The sequence below is a fragment of the Grampus griseus genome (assembly GCF_964374135.1).
Source record: "Grampus griseus genome assembly, chromosome: 1".
NCBI lineage: Eukaryota > Metazoa > Chordata > Mammalia > Artiodactyla > Delphinidae > Grampus > Grampus griseus.
The window spans coordinates 66050086-66071257 of NC_139017.1; the positions used below are offsets into that span (position 1 = coordinate 66050086).

A 21172-nucleotide genomic window follows, 5' to 3' on the forward strand; every position below is an offset into this window, starting at 1 on the left:
CCCAGCGTCCTCGCGGCTGGGAGGGGTGTACTTTGCTTTCGCTGGGTGGGGCGAGTTCCGAGCCCAGCGGTGGTATCACGGTTAGGCCTTAAGATCCCTGACGTCACTGTGTTGGTCCTCGAGGTGCCGTCCTGCGGCTCCTAGTCTTCCCTGTGGCCCCACGGCTCGGGGCGCCCCCCTTTTCCCAAAACGGACAGCGGAGCTGGACTGGGAGCTGCGTCATCCGGGTGGCGTGTGTCCGGCCACCCACACAGAGGGTTGCGAAAGCGCGGCAGCCGCCGACGTCTCTGCGCAGAACCCCAGGGGCGGGCCTGGCGCGCCCTCTGACCTTGCGCCACTATTTCGTCTTAAGCTGGCCAGGTAGTCGAGGCCCTGACCGTCTTTCTGTTCTATGGTGTTTGGGGTCGCAAACACGTGAAGCCAGACCCATTTACCTTTGCACAAATGGGCACCAAAAAAAAGAAAGAGAGGAAATGCAAGCAAATTTATTAGGTAACCTGAGAAAATGAAAAGCGCGCGCCATAGCGAGGTAAGCCCGATGTCAGCTTTGTGTGACTGTGGTCTTAACCTCTCTGGGCCTCAGTATATGACACGAAAAGTGTTGTTGGACTGGTTGACCTCCAAGGCCGTTGCTGTGCGACTGGTTATAATTGCCTGTATACCATATAACTTAGTGTGGATGTGCACATGCGATTATATGCTCGGCACTGTGCCTTTAAAAGCTGTGTTTACGCGTGGCACTTGGCACATTTTCTGCAAGAAGTCCAAAATGTTGAAATACCAAAACATCTAGATTTAACAAAATACCTGACTAAGAAATTCAGGCATCTCGGTGCCTTTCTTCTACCTTCTTGAGTGCAAAAGCCTTTTAATTTTATCAATTTCAAAATCATCCACTGCATTAAGTAACTGAAAAATTTACCCTGGATGAGTAATGCTGGTAGTTACACATTCAGGAGGTTGAACACTATCTTTCATGATCACAGAATGTCATCCATTTGTTTGAAAGATTTATAGTTGTAGTGGTTATGAACATGACATCTGCAGAATTCCAGCTTCTTTATTGCTTGGAATCTTTGGCAAGTTAACTTTTCTACATCAGTTTTCTCATCTATAAAATACAGACAATAATAAATATGCCCCTTAGGGGTGTTGTGAGGATTAAACCAGTCAATACAAGAACAGAATGTGGAACAGAGTAAATAATAAATTGTAATTGTTTTTATGTGAGTGCTTATGCTATGTCAGGCACTGGTCTAGGTCCTGAATACCTTGATATACTTAGCATCATCTAGAAAACCTTTTGTTGTTTGGATCCCTGATACTATAAAGAACATTTCTTGGGCTTCCCTGGTAGCGCAGTGGTTGGGAGTCCGCCTGCCGATGCAGGGAACACGGGTTCATGCCCCGGTCCGGGAAGATCCCACATGCCACAGAGTGGCTGGGCCCGTGAGCCATGGCCACTGAGCCTGCGTGTCCGGAGGCTGTGCTCCGCAGCGGGAGAGGCGACAACAGTGAGAGGCCCGCGTACCGCAAAAAAAAAAAAAAAAAAAAAAAAAGCCATTTCTCTCAAACCTTTCATGATAACTAAAAACAAAATTACTCCCATTAATGTTGCTGAGGTCCCACTTGAAGAGACCTAGAAGCCTCCACACAATAATACAGCTTTGTGACCTTTAACGGAGGGAAAAGAATGTAAGACAATTGCTTTCTAAAAATATACTGTCACTCATCTACATTTCTACTCCCTGAGGAAGAAATATATGAGAATTTAGAAAAATTTGACCTAGGAGACCAGATTCAAAATCACAGTTCAACCCTGAATTCTTCCTTTATAAAATGAGGATAATACCTAACTCACGTGGGTGTAGTAAAAATTAAAAGATAAAGACTCTGTAATAGTGTCTGGAGTATTATAGGCATTCTATAAATCTTAGATGAATGAATGAATAAAGAGAAAAATCACTATTAAAGAGTTCATTAAAGAAAAAGGAAGAAGTGAGCCCAGCACAAGTGTTTTCAACGCACTATTATAAAATCAAATTTTTACTTTTACCCTTTGTGCTAAAAATATTTTTCTAGTTTCTAGGCATAAAAAGGGCCATAATCTTATTTTACCAGATGAATATCCAGAAACGTCTTGCCTAAAGAGTTATTTCTGTCTTTTAAAATATTTTTTATATACATAGTCTTTTAAAAACTAACGGCAGTGACTTCCCTGGCAGTCCAGTGGTTAAGACTTCGCGCTTCCAATGCAGGGGGTGTGGGTTCGATCCCTGGTTGGGGAACTAAGACCCCGCATGCCACGCGGGGTGCAAAATAAATAAAATTAAAAAATAATGGCAGAGAAGGCAAGGATGCTCACTATCCATGATTATTTAACATGACACTGAAGATCTAACGCAATTAAGAGGAATTGTAAGAAACTTAAGAATTAGAAAAGAATAAGCAGAACTACCTTGAATTTCAAATGACATGAGAGTACCTGGAAAACTCGAGAAAATAAGATTAACTCAAACTATGAGAATCAATGATAAGACTAAATCATAAAAGATTTCAGTAAGGCTATAAAATGAACAGATAGAAGTCAATCGTTTTCATATACACAACTAGTTAGAAGACATGATAATAGAGGAAAATCCCATTTACGATAACAGCAAAGGACATTAAATGTAACACAAAATGTGCAAAAGCTGTATAAAGAAAGCTGTAAAACATTCCTACACAAAAGCCACAAAGATACTTTATAAAAGGAAAAACACCCTTTGTTAATGTATAAATTACACTCCATGTTATATTATAAATGTATAAACTAGACAAGCTGATACCAAAGTGCTCATGGAAAAAGAAACATGAAAGGATAACCAGGAAAACACTGAAAAAAACCAAAAAACTACAATAAGAAGCCTACCTACCAGATACTAAAATATTCTATGAAACCCCTATAATTAAAACAATGTGGTAGATTGTGAATAGATGTGAACAATGTGAACAATTGTGAATAGTCAAACGGAATAGACTAGACAGTCCACCTTTATGATATAGTACTTGGGCCTATTTAGGCCCAAGTACTATATCATAAAGGTGGCATCTCAAACCACTAGACTTTTGAGTAAATGGGACAACTAGGTAGCCACTTGGAAAAAGATGAAACTAGATCCGTACTTCACACCATTCGTAAGAATAAACTCCAAACACATCAGAGATCTAAGAGTAAAGTATGAAATCATGCAGGTAGTAGAAGAAAACATGGAATACTACATAGCTACGTGGAATACTACAAAAAACAAAGAGAGACTGATACGAACTGAAAAGGGGTGACTTTCAGGACATTGGTATGTGTGAAAGAAAGCAAAGTGCAAACAAGTATACATAATGAAAGAAGGGGAAATAAGAAAATGTACACACATCTGCTTATTTTTGGAAACAAAACAAAGCAGGAAAGACAAACCAGAAACCAATAAGATTAGTTATCTGCAGCGGGTGGGTAGGAATCAAGTGGAGGAATGGGGAAGGAAGTCGCACTTTTCTAAATACAACTTTCTGTATAGTTTTGACTTTTGGAACCCTGTTAATGCTTTACATATTCAAAAAATGAAATAAAAATAACAAAGAGGGAGGTTGAACCCTGAAACAGAAACCAAACAGAAACAAATCAACCTAACTGTATCTTAAATAACATAACTTTTTACTGAAGTTTCCTTGAGGGAATTAACCCAAGTAAATTTTGAAGACAGTATTTTTTCACAGCTTTATTGAGGTTGACTTCAAATAAACTACAGATATTTAAAATGGACAATTTGGTGATTTTTGACATATGAATATACCTGTGGGCACAGTATTTTAACTTTCTACCCTCAATCTAAAGACAAAATGAATTGTAAACAAGTGTTAAACTCTAGTTAATAGGTTGGCTTTTCACAGTGGTGTGGGTTAGCAATTCTGAAACTATTTTGTTTGTATCGTGGAGGTGAGCAAATGACTAAATGTATTGAAGATAATGAGAGAGAAGTTACTTCTGGAGAAGAAAATTACACATATGGAAAGGCAGAGAGGCTAGAATTACCTCTTTAGTGCAGATTGGAATTGAAGTTAGCATGAACTCATGATTATTAATCCCAGTACAGAAATTGGCATACATATGTGTGTATATGTGATAGAAATGCATATTTTGGGGAAAATGCTAGCAATTAGTGAATTTGGGTAACGGGTATATGGAACTTCTTTATACTGCTCGACAATTTCTCTGTAAGGTTGAAATTATATAAAAATTTTAAAGTTCAAAAAATTAGAATACAACTAATGGTGGAGTTCTTCACTATCAGTCCAAACAAAAAAAGAAAATCTTTAACCCATGGAGCACACAGCTCTGGAGGAAAGGACCGAGGGTGTGAGAGTCAACAGAATCATTTGCCTGTCCCCTGTCACATGCCCTCAATCACCGGGTCGGAAAGCCTCATCACCTAGGGAGCTGTAAATGCCACACAGTACTGTTTTGGGTGACAGCTGTGCTCCCTTAGGACAGGCATCATGCTAGGGAAGTGTTTTTCTCTAATTCTCAACCTTCCAGTTGAAAACAGGCTTAGATGAGGAGTATGGAAACGTGTTGTGCAGAGTGGGGAATGGCCTGGAATCCCTGGATATTTATATAGATGTCCCTGGGCTTGAACTATTCTCTTAAGAACAAACTGGCACATTTTTCAGTATTCAATCAAGAACAAATAGATGTTTTTTTCAAAATATGTTTACTGGGTTGTTCTGTGCCAGTCCTTGTGATAGATACCACGGGGAATCAAAAGCTAGGGTCTGGGTCCCCAGGGAATATATAAACATGGGGAAGATGTTCCTTTTTCAAGCCAAGGGGCCATAAGTGCCACAGTGAATGCACAAATGAAGGATTTCAGAGTTCAGAGAAGGGAGAGAATAAAATAAATAAATTTCTTAAAAGGATAGGCCAGTAGGGTTTGAGAGAGCCAGGAGGTGAGAAGCCTCCCTCTTTAAGAGTGCCACCCCTTGATCCTCAGCCTTAATAATGGGGCTTCTATGAGCCAGTTATTTGTTTTCACACTGGCAACACCTGATGCCTCCTTAGCAAAATAAACCAAGGAATTTGTACTCAGAGAACTTAGCAAGAGATCTAGTAGGGTTGGTACTAAATAAACTGTGAAATCAGAAGCATCGAAAAGGGAATATTTACCAAAGGGTATATATTTTGGGTAGTACGTATGATCCCAACTTGGCTTTAAAAAAAAAAAAGATAATACTTTCATTAGTTAGATAGATAGGTAAGATAGATTAGATAGATAATAGGTAGATAGAGGCTGTGAGATTAGGAAAAATCACCCTAATTCACTGAACTTCCCTTTCCTTATCTACAAAATAGAGATAACAATACACGCAATATATCTTACAGAGTTGGAAAGAGAATTAAAAGAGAAAGGACCCAGCACACAGCAATTATTCAATAAGTGTTAGGTGAATAAATAAGAGAAGGAAAGAAAAATAAAGAAAATAAGGGAAATGGAGTGGTCCTCTATTAAAAATACAGAATCATGTTGGGATTCCAAGAAAGGTGTTTTAAATGGGCTATTATCAGACACATTCAAAAATTCAGAAGTGTATACCAAAGAAGATCTTATGTTTTATCTTTTAGGGACAATGGGATTCCGGTGACTTCGGGGTGTTTTCTAAATTTACTAAAATGAAAATTATTTTACAATTAAGAGAATATATATTTTTTAATTTCAGAAAAGCAGGTATGTTACTTCACAAGTAAAGAGGCTACTTGCTTGCTTGTTTTTCCCTGAAGTTGTATCGGATATGTGCCAGTCTGTCCACACTTCCTTTTGTAGTACAACCAGTGAGGATCCACACAGACTTTTCAAACAGGGGGCTGGTATTAGTGAGCATATACCAGGAGTCCTCCCTTCACTGTCCTGAATGTGATGGCCTCAGCTAGGCCCCTGAAAATCTAAAGGACCCAGGTTATTTCTCAGCAGTTCATCAGATCACCAGGAGGTCTGGCTTAGCATGAGTGTTTCATGAGATCACTATTTCCAAGAGACAAACAGATGAGTGGTGGAGGAATTAGGGCTTTGACTTTCCTGTTGATATTTTCCTAGGACTTGAGTCATCCTAACGTAATAGCTCATCATTCCTCCCACTCTCTAAATTTTCTGTAGCTCAGGCTGTGTTTTGAAATATTGTGAAATAATGAATACACCCTTTTATTTTTATATATATATATATATATATATACACACACACTCAACATACAGCCCCTCTAAACTGACTATAATCTAGGAAGTAAATAAATAACAGGAAGAAATGAACCAGGGAGAGAGTAGATGAGTGCTGTGTGTAATAATTACAGAGATACACAGCCTCAGGACTCCAAATTGAGTAGGCTGTTATGGTGTGGGAGAGTGGACTTTAAATTCCATTCCAGTGCTGTTAGCCAGAGATTGTCTGGTCCATCTCCCTTAATTAATAGAAAAGGAAACAAAACCCCCCTAAAGTTAAGTGACTTATCAAAGGATAGAATAGATAATTAAGAAGCAGAACCAAGATTAGAAGCCTATCACTGTATAACAGGGTTTTTCTGGATTTAATGAGTGGAAAAATAATCCAGTCATTAAAAACCTCAACCACCATAATAAATGTTTCGAGTATATTTTCTTCTCTTCAAGCTAAAAGGCTCTCTACATTCTGAGTCCTGGGTCAAATATTTAATGCACCCTCTTGGGAGGCCACTTAGCTGGATATTTCTAAAGCACAGGGGGGCTGTCCCCAGGGGAAATTCCTTGGAAACTTAGCCTAGAATGGCATCTGGCCAGCACTGAAACCAGAGCTGCAACATATTTTGTTCTAAACCTGTCTCACCACCTATCTGGTCATTGTTCTCTTATGCCTCTCAACTCAATATGAATGACAAACCAAGGTATAGCATAAGTGGTTATTGTTGGCGATATCTCCTAGTCACCTATTCCTTCCTTATGAATCTACTACAGCTGAAATTTATTTTATATTTTCCAGGTAATATCTTTAAATAAGGAAAAGATAAAAATGGCATGTCACCTCCGAGAAATCTCATGCACAGCAAGGAGTTCCACAGATTTTTTTTGTTCCAGGCTCCACCTCTCCACTTGGCCTGTGTTATTTAATATTAATAGAAAAAAGACCTAAAATCGCAATAAAAGTCTCTGATAGTGCCAACTGGCTTAGCATCAAAATTGAAATACAAAATGCAGTTTCAAAACTTTCTTGGTTCTCAGAGCTGCTAGGTAATTATTTCCTGTACCTCTCAACAGCACTCATTTACTCATTCACTTTGGTTTTGGCCGCTTAGCATAATAGGTAAGAATATGGACTCTGAAGCCAGAGAGCATGAGTTTAAGTGCTGACTATGCAATTACTTAGCTGAATGACCTTGAATTAATTGATGTCTCTGTCCCTCATCCCCCCATCTGTAAAATGGGGATAATGGTAGGACCTACTTACTAGGGTTGCTGTGGGGATTAATATTTTTAAAGTGCTTAGAGCAGTTTCTGACTCAGAATAAGAGCTTGGTAAGCTTTTGTTTAAAAAATAATATTTACTAAGTTTGGCTTACTGGGTATCAGGTATTGGGACTAGAATGGTGCAGCAGACAGACTCTAAAGTAACTCCCATGATCCCTGCCTCCTGGGTTGTGTAATCCCCTCCCCTCGAAGGTGGGCAGGACCCATGACTCACTTCCAATAGAATATGGAAAAGGTGATGAGATAATCATTCCCATGAATACATTATGCTATATGACAAAAGTGATGGGATGTCACTCCAATTATTAGGTTATATTATTTAAGACTTTTTGCTAGCAGACTCACTTTGACTTTTTTTTTACTGGCCTTGAAGAAACAAACTGCTATGTTGAGAACTGCCTATGGAGAGAGCCACATGGCAGGGAACTTCACACATGTTCTAGGAGCTGAGAGTGGCCTCCAGCCAGTAAAAATACAAATAAACAAAAAACCCTTAAGTTTGCAGTCCTACAGCCATGAGGAAATAAATTCTGCCAACAACTTGCCAGCTTGGAAGTGGATTCTACTCCAATCGAGCCTCCAGAAGAGAATGCAGCCCAGCTGACACCTTGATTGCACGGCAGTGAGACCTTGAAGCAGAAAACTAAGCCTTGCCCAACACCTGGATTACAGCCTTTTGAGAGACCCTGAACCAGATGCCCCAGGTAGCTGAACAGGTTGGAGAAAAACACACAACCATTCTGACTGGAGTCACTTTAAATTCATAACTACAATACTACGCAAATACCATATATTTCTATAGTCCACTCATTTTGCAATTCTCCTAGATAACTGTTTCACATCTTTTATTTCTCTCAAAGAGAAACGTTTGTAATAACCTTCTCCCCCATGCTCATTCTCAGCAGATAACCTTGCTTCTCCTTTCATTGAGAAAAAGGAACAATCAGAAAAGAGCTTCCTCAAGCTCCCACCACCACATCCAGCCATCTACTGTGTCTGTACCTGTATTTTTATCTTGTCTCCAAGTGCTTAGAATAAACTATCATGGTCCAATCCTTCTACCCATGAGCTAGGTCCCATCCCCTTATGCCTCCTTAAGGATATCATGATTCCTAATAGGTATCTCAAAATTGGCATGTCTTTAACTAAGCTCCTGATCTACTCCTATTATCCTCTCCACTCTGCCCCACATACAAACCTACTTCTCTCAGTCTACTCTATGGTAACTGCATGCCCCTGGTTCCTCAGGCCAAAAAACTTAGAGTCATCCTTGGCACCTGCTCTCATCCCAGAGCCAATCTACAGTAAATCCCATGCACTCTATCTTCAAAATATATCCAGAATCCTATCCATTTTCACCATCACTTTCTTCCATCCATGTCTAATCCAGCATCATCTCTTACTTGAATTGTACAGAGCAATAAACCCACAACAGATCTCCTTGCTTCTACCCTTGCCCCTCTGCCAGCCATTCTCAATATAGCAGCCAGAATGATCTCTCGAATTGCATCACTCTTCTGCGCGAAACCCTCTAACGGCTTTTTATCTCACTGGGACTAAAAGGCAAAATCATCAAAAGAGGGCTTCCCTGGTGGCGCAGTGGTTGGGAGTCCGCCTGCCAATGCAGGGGACATGGGTTCGTGCCCTGGTCCAGGAGGATCCCACATGCCGCGGAGCGGCTGGGCCCGTGAGCCATGGCAGCTGAGCCTGCGCGTCCGGAGCCTGTGTTCCGCAACGGGAGAGGCCACAACAGTGACAGGCCCGCGTACTGCAAAAAAAAAAAAAAAAAAAACAACTAGGGCAAAATCATCAAAAGAGGGCTTCCCTGGTGGCGCAGTGGTTGAGAGTCCGCCTGCCGATGCAGGGGACGCGGGTTCGTGTCCCGGTCCGGGAAGATCCCACATGCCGTGGAGCGGCTGGGCCCGTGAGCCATGGCAGCTGAGCTTGCGCGTCTGGAGCCTGTGCTCCGCAATGGGAGAGGCCGCGGCGGTGAGAGGCCCGTGTACCGGGGAAAAAAAAAAAATCATCAAAAGACCCGCAAGGTCCTACAAGAGCTCCACCCCACCCCACCCCACCCCACCCCCACATACAGTCCTTCTCTAACTCCCCCCTTTTATGTTCTCCATATCCTGCCCTGGTTCACCAGACCCCAGCCACACTGGAGCTTAGAATTTGTCCTGAGAGTGGTGGGAAGGCCCTGACAAGTTTTACAAGCCATCTTTCTTTCTTCTCTGCCTATAACATAGGACAAAAGATAGACAGTTAATATCACAGACCTGCACTACTACGAAACTGTTGCGATGGGCCTTGCTGCCCCCAGCAAGGGCACAAAGGATCCCTTTGCATAGTTGGTGGGGCTTGAGATACATTTCTTATTTTCCTTTTTGTGCCAAAAGAAAGATTAAAAGCAGAAAATTTAAAGACTGAAACTCTTAATGTTTTTAAAAGTTTTTTCTTAATTTTTTGTATTATACAAGTATTATAAGTATTAAAATTTGGAATGTACAAAAGAGGTAAGGAAGGAAGGAGGGAGAAAGGGAGGGAAGGAGAGGGAGGAAAGGGGGAGGGAGAGAAAAAGAGATAGAAAAGTAAGAAAGGAAGGAAGGAGGGAGGGAGGGAAGGAAGGAAAGAAGGAAGGAAGGAAGGAAGGGAAAGAAAGAAAAGAGATGAAAGAAAGAGAGAGAGAGAGAGAAAAAGAAAGAAAGAAAGAAAGAAAGAAAAAGAAAGAAAGAAATAAGGAAGGAAGGAAGGAAGGAAGGAAGGAAAGGAAAAAAATCATCCGAAGAACCTGCCACATAAAACAGTTCCTATTAACAATTATGTTAAATTACTTTTTAAACCACCCCCACCCCTCCCCTCCCCAGGGAAGTGGGAGGAACAGTAGCTTCTCCTCTGAAGGCTTGACTTCATTTAGGATGCCACACCCTGCCCTGGCTGAGTTCACTTCTCACCCACAAGTTTTAGAAAAGGGGGTTTGCTTATGAGTCCATGACCTTCCTGGCATTTCACTCAAGTAACTTCTGACTAGGTTTTGTCTTGGCCATAAGGCTGTTTTTAAAAGAGATTCTTGATTTTTCTCTTGATAGAAAAAGGATAAATTTAGTTGCACTACATTTTCAGCAGTTTTAATGAATGAGTGATAAAATATAAGCAGGCTACCCAAGAATAGAATAAATCTTTTCAAATTGAAATGACCATACAAACTCTCTTCTTCTCACTAGAATCCCTCATTAAATTATATCAGGATAGAATTCTACTGATCTCTGTGTTTTTTAAAAATTGATTTCTCCTTTTATTTATCTGTCACTGAATATACTATCCTATTAGTGTTAGGTTTTATTAGTTCTATTGTAACTATTTTAAAAAGTTGTAATATTTTGTTTGGACATCATCATTTTTGTTTATATAACTCTTTAAAGATTGCTATTTATTGGTAGCCATAAAAGATGAAGCTTTAGGTCACAATTCAGTACACAGAAATAGTAATTGATAAAAAGTAATTTAGAAATTTTAAAATATAAATGAAACTTTCCAAATGGCAGTTGGTGACTCATTGATTACAGCATCCAATTATAGCCAGTTTGGATTATTTTTAGAATGAGGAAAGTACACATTTAATTAACAAACAATATGAAATCTTTCCAATTATGTGCTTAAAAATTTTCTGACCACAAAAATTTAAGAACATTTTCTAATAATTATTTTGGTCATTTTTTTCATCACCCATTCTCTTCACAATTGATCCAATAAAAGTATCTATGAACAATGCCCTAAATATGATAGTTACAAGACTGGCAGATTTCCAGAATTTCATTATTAAATATATTGGCTTGACATTTGTTATGCACAACAAAGTACATTTGGCTAAATTTAGTATAAAATTAATGTTTGCAAATCCTTTAGTTATTTATAACTATAGGTAAATTTCCATTATTTCTTAGGTGCATATTGTGAAATAGTAGACCTAAAACACAACTTTTTTAAAATGTGAAAGTGCCCCTTAAGTGATTCTATGCTGTCATAACTTCTCTCAGAAATCAAGTTTCAACAAAAGAAATAAATATCAATCAAGTAAATCATGGCTTAGAAAGCAAGGATGTTTCTAAATCATTGAGCTCTTCTCAAAATCAACTAAGATGTACAGAACAATTTCTACTGAATTTTACATGCATTTTTTTCTTATAGTCTCATTTCATCTTCATAATAATCCACTAGGCTAATTTCAATATCATCTTCATCTTATACATCAATAACCTTAGAAATGTTAAGAAATGCTTAGAAATGTTAAGAAATGCTTAGAAATGTTAAGTGATTTTTTTAAAACATCTTTATTGGAGTATAATTGCTTTACAATTTTGTGTTAGTTTCTGCTGTGAAACAAAGTGAATCAGCTATATGTATACATATATCCCCATATCCCCTCCCTCTTGCACCTCCCTCCCACCCTCCCTCTCCTGTCCCTCTAGGTGGTCACAAAGCACCGAGCTGATCTCCCTGTGCTATGCAGCTGCTTCCCACTAGCTATCTATTTTACATGAAATGTTAGGTGACTTTTGCAAGGTCTCATACCAGTGGCAGATTTTGAATTTGAAAACATATTTGTCTGACTAAAAATTTCATTCTCTTAATCACTGTTTTAATAAGTCCATATCTCCAACCCTTTAATTTCCAAAACAGTAAGTACTCTCCTCATCACTCACCACCCATTTAGATATATATTGCTTGGTGATGTCTAAAAAAGACAATGGTGACAAATTAATTATCTGTGTACTTCTAATCAGTAATGTAGTGATATCTTATTGTTTTAATTTGTATTTCCCTGATGACATAGGATGTGGAGCATCTTTTCATATGCGTATTTACCAACCATCTGTATATTTTCTTTGGTGAGGTGTTTGTTAAGGTCTTTGGCCCATTTTTTTTTAACTGAGTTGGTATATTATTTTTTATCTTTTTATTTTCAACCAATTTGTGTCTTTTATTCTGAAGTTTATCTCTTATAGACAGCATATAGTTGTATCCTGACCTTTTTCTAGTCTGACATCCTCTGCCACTATATTAGTGTTTAGCCCATTTACATTTAATGTGATTATTAATATGGTTGGATTTATACCTGAAATTTTGCTATTTGTTTTCTTTATGTCTCATGTCTTTTTTGGACCTCCATTCTTCCTTTATTGCCTTCCTTATGTTAAACAATTATTTTTAGTGTAGCATCTTAATTCCTCTGCTGATTTAACTATAATTGTTTGGTGTTATTTTTTAACAGTTACTTTAAGAAATACAATATGCCTTGTAAGTTTTCACAATCTACTTTTGGTTAGTAATCACAATTCTGGTAAAGTTTAGCAAACTTGCTCTAATATAGCTTCATTTTCTCATATATATTACATATTTATATGTTATAAACCCAAAAGTAAAGTGTTAAAGTTATTCTTTAATACGATCTTAGGTCTTTTTTTTTTTTAAGTTAAGAGAAGAAAAGATTAAAATCTATCTTTGTCTTATATTTACACATATTTACCATTTCTGATGCTCTTCATTTCTTTGTGTGGATTCAAACTGCCATCTGGCACCACATCCTGTCAGCCTGAAGTACATCCTTTAGTATTTCTTGAAGGCAGGCCTGCTAGGAATAAATTCCCTAAGATTTTTTTTATCTGGGAATATTTGTAATTTACCCTCATTTTTTGAATCATGGTTTTCCAGAACATGAAGTTTACTCATTTATTTCTCATCAAATTTTCTATTTTTACTGACAATTCCAATGGATATGGGTTTCTCACTTTCCACCCAGATCAAGCCAGCCCTTCTAGCAGTGAAGCTGCTGGTTTTTACAGCCAGCCCCACCTTGGTAGCACTATCAAGGTATTAGGGTTGGGGAGTTGGAAACATCCCCAGGCAAGAATACCACAGACTCCCACTGCTTGTATAGAAGTTCAGCAGTTTCTCACAAATAAATATTTCTTAATTTGTTGTTTGTCTTTGGTCTTTTCCCAGACTCCTGAAATGATCATTTTTTGAAATTTTTGTCTAGTTTTGTACTTGTTTTTTGGGGAGAGCATTTTCTGCCAGAAGTACTGCTCTCTGATTTATATACATTAAATATTCTCAAAGGATTTAATGCTTAGAACAGCCATTGACTTAACGCTTTATAATTTTGGCTGCTCAGGGCAGTAGGAGTGATTTCCTATCCTATTATAGAAACTTATTGCTCTAGAGTGTCACATTTTAACTTTATTTTTTCCTATTGGAAGTACAGCTAGTTCCTTTTCATGAGAGATAACAGGGGACTTACATTTACTGAGCATATACCAGGCTACTGACATGATACACTCTCTCATGCTCTATTTCTCTTTAAAATAATGATTGTGGGCTTTTTATAACTGTAAATGCAACATAAACTGGTTTTTGAAAAATTGAACAATACAGAAAAGATTCATCTCTCCAGAAATATTTTATAATGTCACCATCTAGAGAAAGACATACTTAACATCAGTCTACTTCCCCTCTCCCCCTCCACCCTTTAAATCTGTGTGTGTGTGTGTTTTGAAATTAGTTGCAGAAGGTGGGAATTAAATCTGCTCTCAAGATCATAGCCCTCTTCCAAGGTTCTAAGATTTGTAAAAATCTTTTTCTCATTCCAACTACTGGGGTAGAAGAGAAAGCCATAGCCCTTCGAACTTGAACAGTGCCTAAGACATACATTTTGGTTATACAAAGATAAGCAAAGATTCTGTTCTTTAAGGAGAAACCAGATGTTTAGCTCCAAAAACTATATTGCCCTCTACATGCAAGAGTTTTTTCTCTGTGGGTACATATTTTATCCTCTAAGAATTTTTAAAATATAAAGATGGATTGACTGCTTTGCTCTTAAAAATCATTGTTAACAGTAGGATAGACTGCTATCAGGAGAAAACTTGGACTAGAGAAGAAAATAATCTTAATTTGAGCTGGTGCTTCCCCCTTTTTCTTTCTTTCTTTTTTTTTTTTTTTTTACAGGAAGCAAAATGTAATTTACAGCCAGGCCCAGGAAGAAGCAAATCTTCAATAACCAAGGGTATGTTGGTTGAAAGAAGCAGCCAAACCAATAGCAATCTTTAATGTCTTGTCTTCTTTCTCCCAAGAGGGAAAAAATAAATGCTGCTCTTGGTTAGTTTGACTTTTACTCATTTTTTTACGTGAAGTGAGTAGGAAATCGTTGGCTGCTCTCATTGATGGGGAAACAAATAGAACTGGAGTATCCCCATAACTCTCAGTCCAGAAAGGACAGCTAGTTCCTCTTTTCCCAGGAGCTGACGCAGTCTGAGTGGAAGGGAGTCATCATTACCATCTAACCAAAGCCTGAGGCATTCCCCTGAAATGTTGAGAAAGAGGGGAAAAAGTTCTTTCTCCAGTAGATGGGACTGGACTCTCCCAAGGGAACAGAAGCTGTGAGGCCACTCAGTTGAGGGAGTTTGATGGCAGAGGCTGTGAGAGAACAGAGGAGAACTGAGGGAAGAGGGGGTTGTGGAAGAAGAGATTGATTGATCAGTCAGTGCAGACTCTGTAAACCTATTTGGTAGCCATGGTGAGGATCTGCTCTTGACTCAGTTCTAGGGAAGCTATCAGTCTAAGATGCACGTGGGTACTGCACCAGAGTTCCAAACTATCTCAAATGTACCCAATATGTAGTCCATCTGCACTGTATTTTTTTAGCTTCTGAGAGCAAGATATTTTTGAAATCCAAATAATAAGATAATCCCAATTTCATGTCTTTGGGTTTCCCACAAGCAGAAAATCAGGTGACCACTCAACATGCTCTGTACCCAAGGAACACAATCTTGGACATACCAAGCAGCTGGGCTCCTTATTTCCACACACTCGTCTGTGAGTACTATCTTTACATAGCCCAAATGCCCATTAAATTGCTCCCCCAAAGAAAAGATGAATTCTCTTTGGAGGTATAAAATGCAGCTTGTGAAATCGTAATAGTTTTTCAATCTGGGAAAGCCACCCCAAAACTCTGCTAAAATGATCAGGGATTCCCTGGTTTCTTGTTCAGAACTTATATCTAGGATCTTAATTATTCCATTTAGATTTTTTTTAACATGGTGCCTGTTTTTTTTGCGAACAATGTCTTTGGACTGGAAAAATATAACTTCCTATATCATACCAATTCCCTAGATTAGAAAGAGAAGGGTTATGTCACCCATCAGGCTTGGCTGCTAACTCAGCGTAGTCGGGCAAACCTGCCCTTTTCTGTAGATGGGCTATGAGCATTTGTTGAGTTGTTCTAACAGAGATCACAGTTATTGTACTTACCCTTGATTGAGAACTTTGTTTTTCCATAAACAAAGTTTCGAGTTTCTGTGTTGCTAAGGAACTTCAGAAGGGCTGAAGGTGTGGTAGGGGTGGTGCAGGGCAAGAATAATGAAAGGCCTATGAACTCAGGCAACTGGAAGGCTGAGACATGTCGTAGTCCAAGTCCATTCATATCATGAGGTCAGTCATTACTAGTGTAATTTTTGTTTTCTCTTGAAAAAGTAGAAAATTAGTGTCCTGGAGCTCAAAGAAATATCATGAGCAATGAATGAAGTGTGGATTTTATCCAAGCACTGTAGTCTGTCCACATAGAACATATGTATGTGGGGCATATCTACAAAATTGTTCCGCTTTATTGAAGCTAACTGTGAAAAGTGTAATTAAAGAGAGACTTAAGGCTAGAAATTCTGGCTACCCTGGGGATAGACTGAATTAGGCCACAAAACTTTACTCTTAGCATATTAAACCAATAGCTTAAGAAAAAATTAGCCCACATGGGCCCTCACCTACATTAATAGTAAAATATCCTTTGTAAATTAGTCATCAGCCAACTAACCCAGCTTTTCATCCTGAAGTAATAATCCTCTTTTAGCTAGTCACACAGCTATAAACTATAAGCAAAATGAAGAGCTCATAATCTTTGGAAGGAAAAGATAATATTAAAATCCCAAACAAAACTCTTGCCCAAAGCTTCATTTAGACTTGCCTGACAGCAAAATTGTATTAATGAGGTTAACTTTAATATAATAATTTTATATGAAACAAAAATTTGATGGTTGCAATATTTATTTTTTGCCCACAACGTCAAAGGGTAAAGAATATATAGTTTATACTTAATCATCCTTAGACAGGCTTAAGAACTTAAAAGAATAATAACAGTAAAAACAAGGAAGAAGGAAAAAACCTTAATAACTATACGCTGGACCATCATAGTTGACACATTTTCCAACAACTGCAAGTAGAAATGAGTTTTCCAAATGTCAACTTGATAGAAATTAAAAGTATGGATTTGCCCAAAAATCCTGATATTTGGAATGTTTCTTACATCAAACGTAGTCAGGGTGAACTATGTACTAAACCAATACGGTTAGAGAAATGGAGATAATACTGAAAGGAAAAAGCTTTGAAAAGTTCAACCTGCAGCATGACATGACCAGAATAATTAGGATGATGATGAGAACAAAGCAAAAGTACAGAAAAAACTCTTAATGGGGCGTTTCATGTGAATTAGCTCATTTAGTCATCATAACAATTTTATGATGTAATTACAACTATTATCTCTGTTACGAATGAGAAAACCAAGGCTTGTAGAGTTTAAGCAGCTGCTTCAGTCACAGAATTAACATGTGAGGAAGTCTCTCCAGCTGTAAAACTGCGATGGTGAATCATACAATCCCTTATCACTCAAACGTACCTGTCTGTCTGCATTTCCAAGTCACCTCCTTTGCCTGGTCTTTAAATCTCTAATTGTCTCTGTCTGTCTTTCTCTCTGTCTCTCTCTCTCTCACACACACACGTATGGCATCTGATTATCTCTGTCTCTTACCCTAGTAATTTGGCCTTTGTAAGCAGGCAAGTGGCCCTGATGTTCTGTCCAAAAAGATATTGGGGAACATATAGCATTAAAAAGAACAGATATTAAAAAGGGAAAAAAAAACCTTCTGTTCCTTAACTCTTGGCCATTATGTCCACTTGTGATACCCACCAATGTTGCACCATCAGCAGCCTTGCCAGATCTTCCCTATTCCTAAAGGTTAGCCCATTAGCTGATTTTCCTTTGGATTGGAAGAAGAAAATGATTATGTGCATGAATAGATAATATGAGTAAGTGGCCGGAAGCCATTTTGAGTGGCAGAATTCCCATTTGCCGAAACCATGAAAGTGACACCAAGTCACCACTTGGAAGCAGCCTAGGTCAGTGGCTATAGCTCCATGTTACCTATCATCACAGCACCAACCTCCAAGTTCTCTTTCTTGGCTACAATCTAAAAGTCAGATGCTGAGGCCCTTGATGGATATGCAGCAATGATAAGAAGAGAGCGCTTTACCACAAGCTGGAAGCCATCTCTGATTCAAAGTGCTGAGTGAACACTTAGTCCCCACCCCTGCTGCTCCATGTATAAAGAGCACCTTCAGAGTCTCACTCTTGCCATCACTCCACGTGCTTACCTACTCATTTCCAGAGGACCACGAGGGAACCGACAGGTAAGTTTGGGAATAGGAACTGGGCTTTCATAACCCATCTTTTCTTTGGTTCTGCAGAAAGCATAGGTTTTCTGCAAATGTCAGCCATTTGGTAAGCTTAGTAGTAAATCCTCTGCACTCGTCGTCACTGGATGTTAAGTCTAATTCTATGGTGCAGTATTAGGAAGCTTATCGTAGTCATGCACCAGAACTGCATTCTCCAGCTGTGCATCAGTAAACAGTAGCCATTTGAGCTCCAATTGCCTGACTTCTTTATCTCAATAAATTCAGGACCTGGTTCAGAGAAGAAGGGTATCATTTTTTTTTTAATTATTTTATTTTATTTATTTTTGGCTACGTTGGGTCTTCATTGCTGTGCGCAGGTTTTCTCTAGTTGTGGCGAGAGGGGGCTACTCTTTGTTGCGGTGTGCGGGCTTCTCATTGCGGTGGCTTCTCTTGTTGCGGAGCATGGGGTCTAGGCACGTGGGCCCCAACAGTTGTGGCATGCAGGCTCAGTGGTTTTGGCTCACGGGCTCTAGAGCACAGGCTCGGTAGTTGTACAGCACGGGCTTAGTTGCTCCGCGGCATGCAGGATCCTCCCAGACCAGGGCTCGAACCCGTGTCCCCTGCATTGGCATGCAGACTCCTAACCACTGCGCCACCAGAGAAGCCCGGTATCATTTTTTTTAACTCTCTCTTTCCCTGACAGAAATAATGTAGTGTTCCTATTAAAACACATGTCCTTTTAGATGCAAGATAAATAAAACTCAGTTACTGCTCTTAAAGTTCTCAAATGCAATGGGGAGAAACAGAAAAGTTATTTAGCGTGAAGAAATTCTAACAGAGGTGGAGCACAAGATTCACTGGAGCACCAAGGAAAGAGTAGTTGAGTCAATCCACAGACCATAGCTTTACAAAGATGGTGGTGGTGTACAGGCTGATTCTTAAAGGATGAGTAGTTGTTTGCCAAGCACTGATGCACAGAAATGGACAAAGTACTCTGAGCAGATATTGGAACACTGGGTCCAACGTCCAATACAGAGTTGGGGAGGAGAAGGCAGGGTATATGTTGAAGAGTTTGGTAAACATTGGAAGCAACTGGAGTGCTTGTTAAAAACACAAATGGGGTCTTCCCTGGTGGCGCAGTGGTTGAGAGTCTGCCTGCTGATGCAGGGGACACGGGTTCGTGCCCCGGTCCGGGAAGATCCCACATGCCGCCGAGCGGCTGGGCCCGTGAGCCATGGCCGCTGGGCCTGCACGTATGGAGCCTGTGCTCCGCAACGGGAGAGGCCACAACAGTGAGAGGCCCACGTAACGCAAAAACAAAAAAACACAAATGACCAGGTTATACTACAAATTTACTGATCCAGAGGGAGGAGTAACCTGGGAATCTGTATTTTTAACCAGCTCCCCAGGTAATTTTTTGATCAGGAAAGTTTGGGAAACACTAACTAAACTTGAGGAGCCATTGAAGAGCTTCAAGAAATGGAGGACTCTAATAAGAACAGAATTTTTAGCTGTTGATACAGTGGAGCTTGAAGACAGGGAGCTCACTATAATAGTTTGAGGCTCTGGTGGTCCCAAATGTGCTGTTGACAATGGGCATAAAGGCCAAGGAATAAATTTAAAAGATATTTAAGGTGTAGGATGGGCAGGACTTAACTGACTGCATACTGACAATGACGGAGAAACTGGGGGGCTCCTGTTTCCGACATAGGTCACTGGGTGGATAGGCTATAAGCAGGAAAGAGAAGACAGTCAAGGTAGGTTTTGAGGTATCTCCTTAGCTAATGAGCAACTGTCCCTTCTGTAAGCACTGCCCCCTCTCCAAAGGAAGAGTCCACAATAATCTTTGCACAGTGTGGACTGATCGTATCTTATTGATCTAGTATGGACGTTTAAAAACACTATGCCAATTAGATTCTTTTCTGGTAATTTGTGATTGGACCTATGGAAAACCAGAGTTCTTAAACTGTGGCTGGAATTTTAATTGTTTGTGCTGTGGGTAGCCATATCCAGAGAGAAGACAGCAATAGTAATAGTAGTAGTAGCAGGAAGAAGAGGAAGAGGAGAGGCACTACTAAAGCAGGCATACACCCAGATTAGCAGAGGCTAAGAAAATAACCAGGAAGAATACCGGCAGCTTCCCATTTTTGGTTCCAACCTCTGTGTAAGACCTGGCTGTATTGCTACTCTTATATTTCATAAACTCAACTGTGTCCTTATGATACATTCTTTTGTTTTTTGGTCTGTTCAATTCAGCTCTCTTTTATGTGCCATACAGGGATAAAGACCGCATACTGGGTTTTGGACATATCAAAATTTGAAGTATCCACAGGACATCCAAGTGAAAACATCTAGTAGGATGTTTGATACATTAGTCTGGTGTGCAAAAAAGCAGTGGAATGGCTGGGATGAAATACGTATTTGCCTGTGTTTGGCATATAGGTTGAGGTTGAGTGAGAATGGTTATGGTCACTTAGATCATAGGAAAGGAGATAAATATAAGCTATCTAGACATTAAAATGATTCTGGAGGAAAGTTAAAGGCTTGCTATTTCTGAGGGAGTAGAAAAGATCCTTTGGTTATTGTGGTTAAAAATAGAATCTTCCTTAATTCTTAGAATTATTAAGTATGATTAAGGTCTAAAAACATAATTAATCTAATAATACTGTAAGTGATGAGTAATGGCAGACATTATTAGAAAGAAACCTCTACATGCAAATTTGACATAGTAGTATTTACTCCAGTGGAGCAAGAATGTTCATGCAGTGCCTTCCATTTCCTTTCAGGAAAACCCAACTACTACTGGACAGCTTTGATGACCCTATCACCTACTTCACAGAATGCAGAAATTCAGGATGCAATACAACTGATTTGCTAAAGAGATTGGGAAGGATTTCTTAGCTTAGCTACAAATGAGGACCAGAATGCCTCGTGGAGTCAAAACTTGACCACACCTACTAAATTAGCAGTGGCCCTGGGATGTGGTCTGGGATGATTTCCAAACAAGTGTTAAGCATTATTTGTCATGGACTTTTGGCAATAAAATGTTTAACTTTTTTATTAAAGATCACTAAGACGTTTGTCAGTTATGATGGTTCCTTGGATCTTACTTGTTCCTTTTTTTTCCTTTTAAAGTCACACATTCCATTAAAATATTG

General features: G+C 39.2%; 1 long non-coding RNA gene across 1 annotated transcript; it reads left to right on the forward strand.

Annotated features, from left to right (window-relative positions):
• The first annotated feature begins 333 nt into the window (after positions 1–333).
• On the forward strand, positions 334–20993 carry LOC309818758. The gene is made up of 3 exons (XR_014296376.1): positions 334–529; positions 17817–18029; positions 20801–20993. It is a non-coding gene; the product is annotated as an uncharacterized lncRNA (long non-coding RNA).
• Positions 20994–21172: the final 179 nt, after the last annotated feature.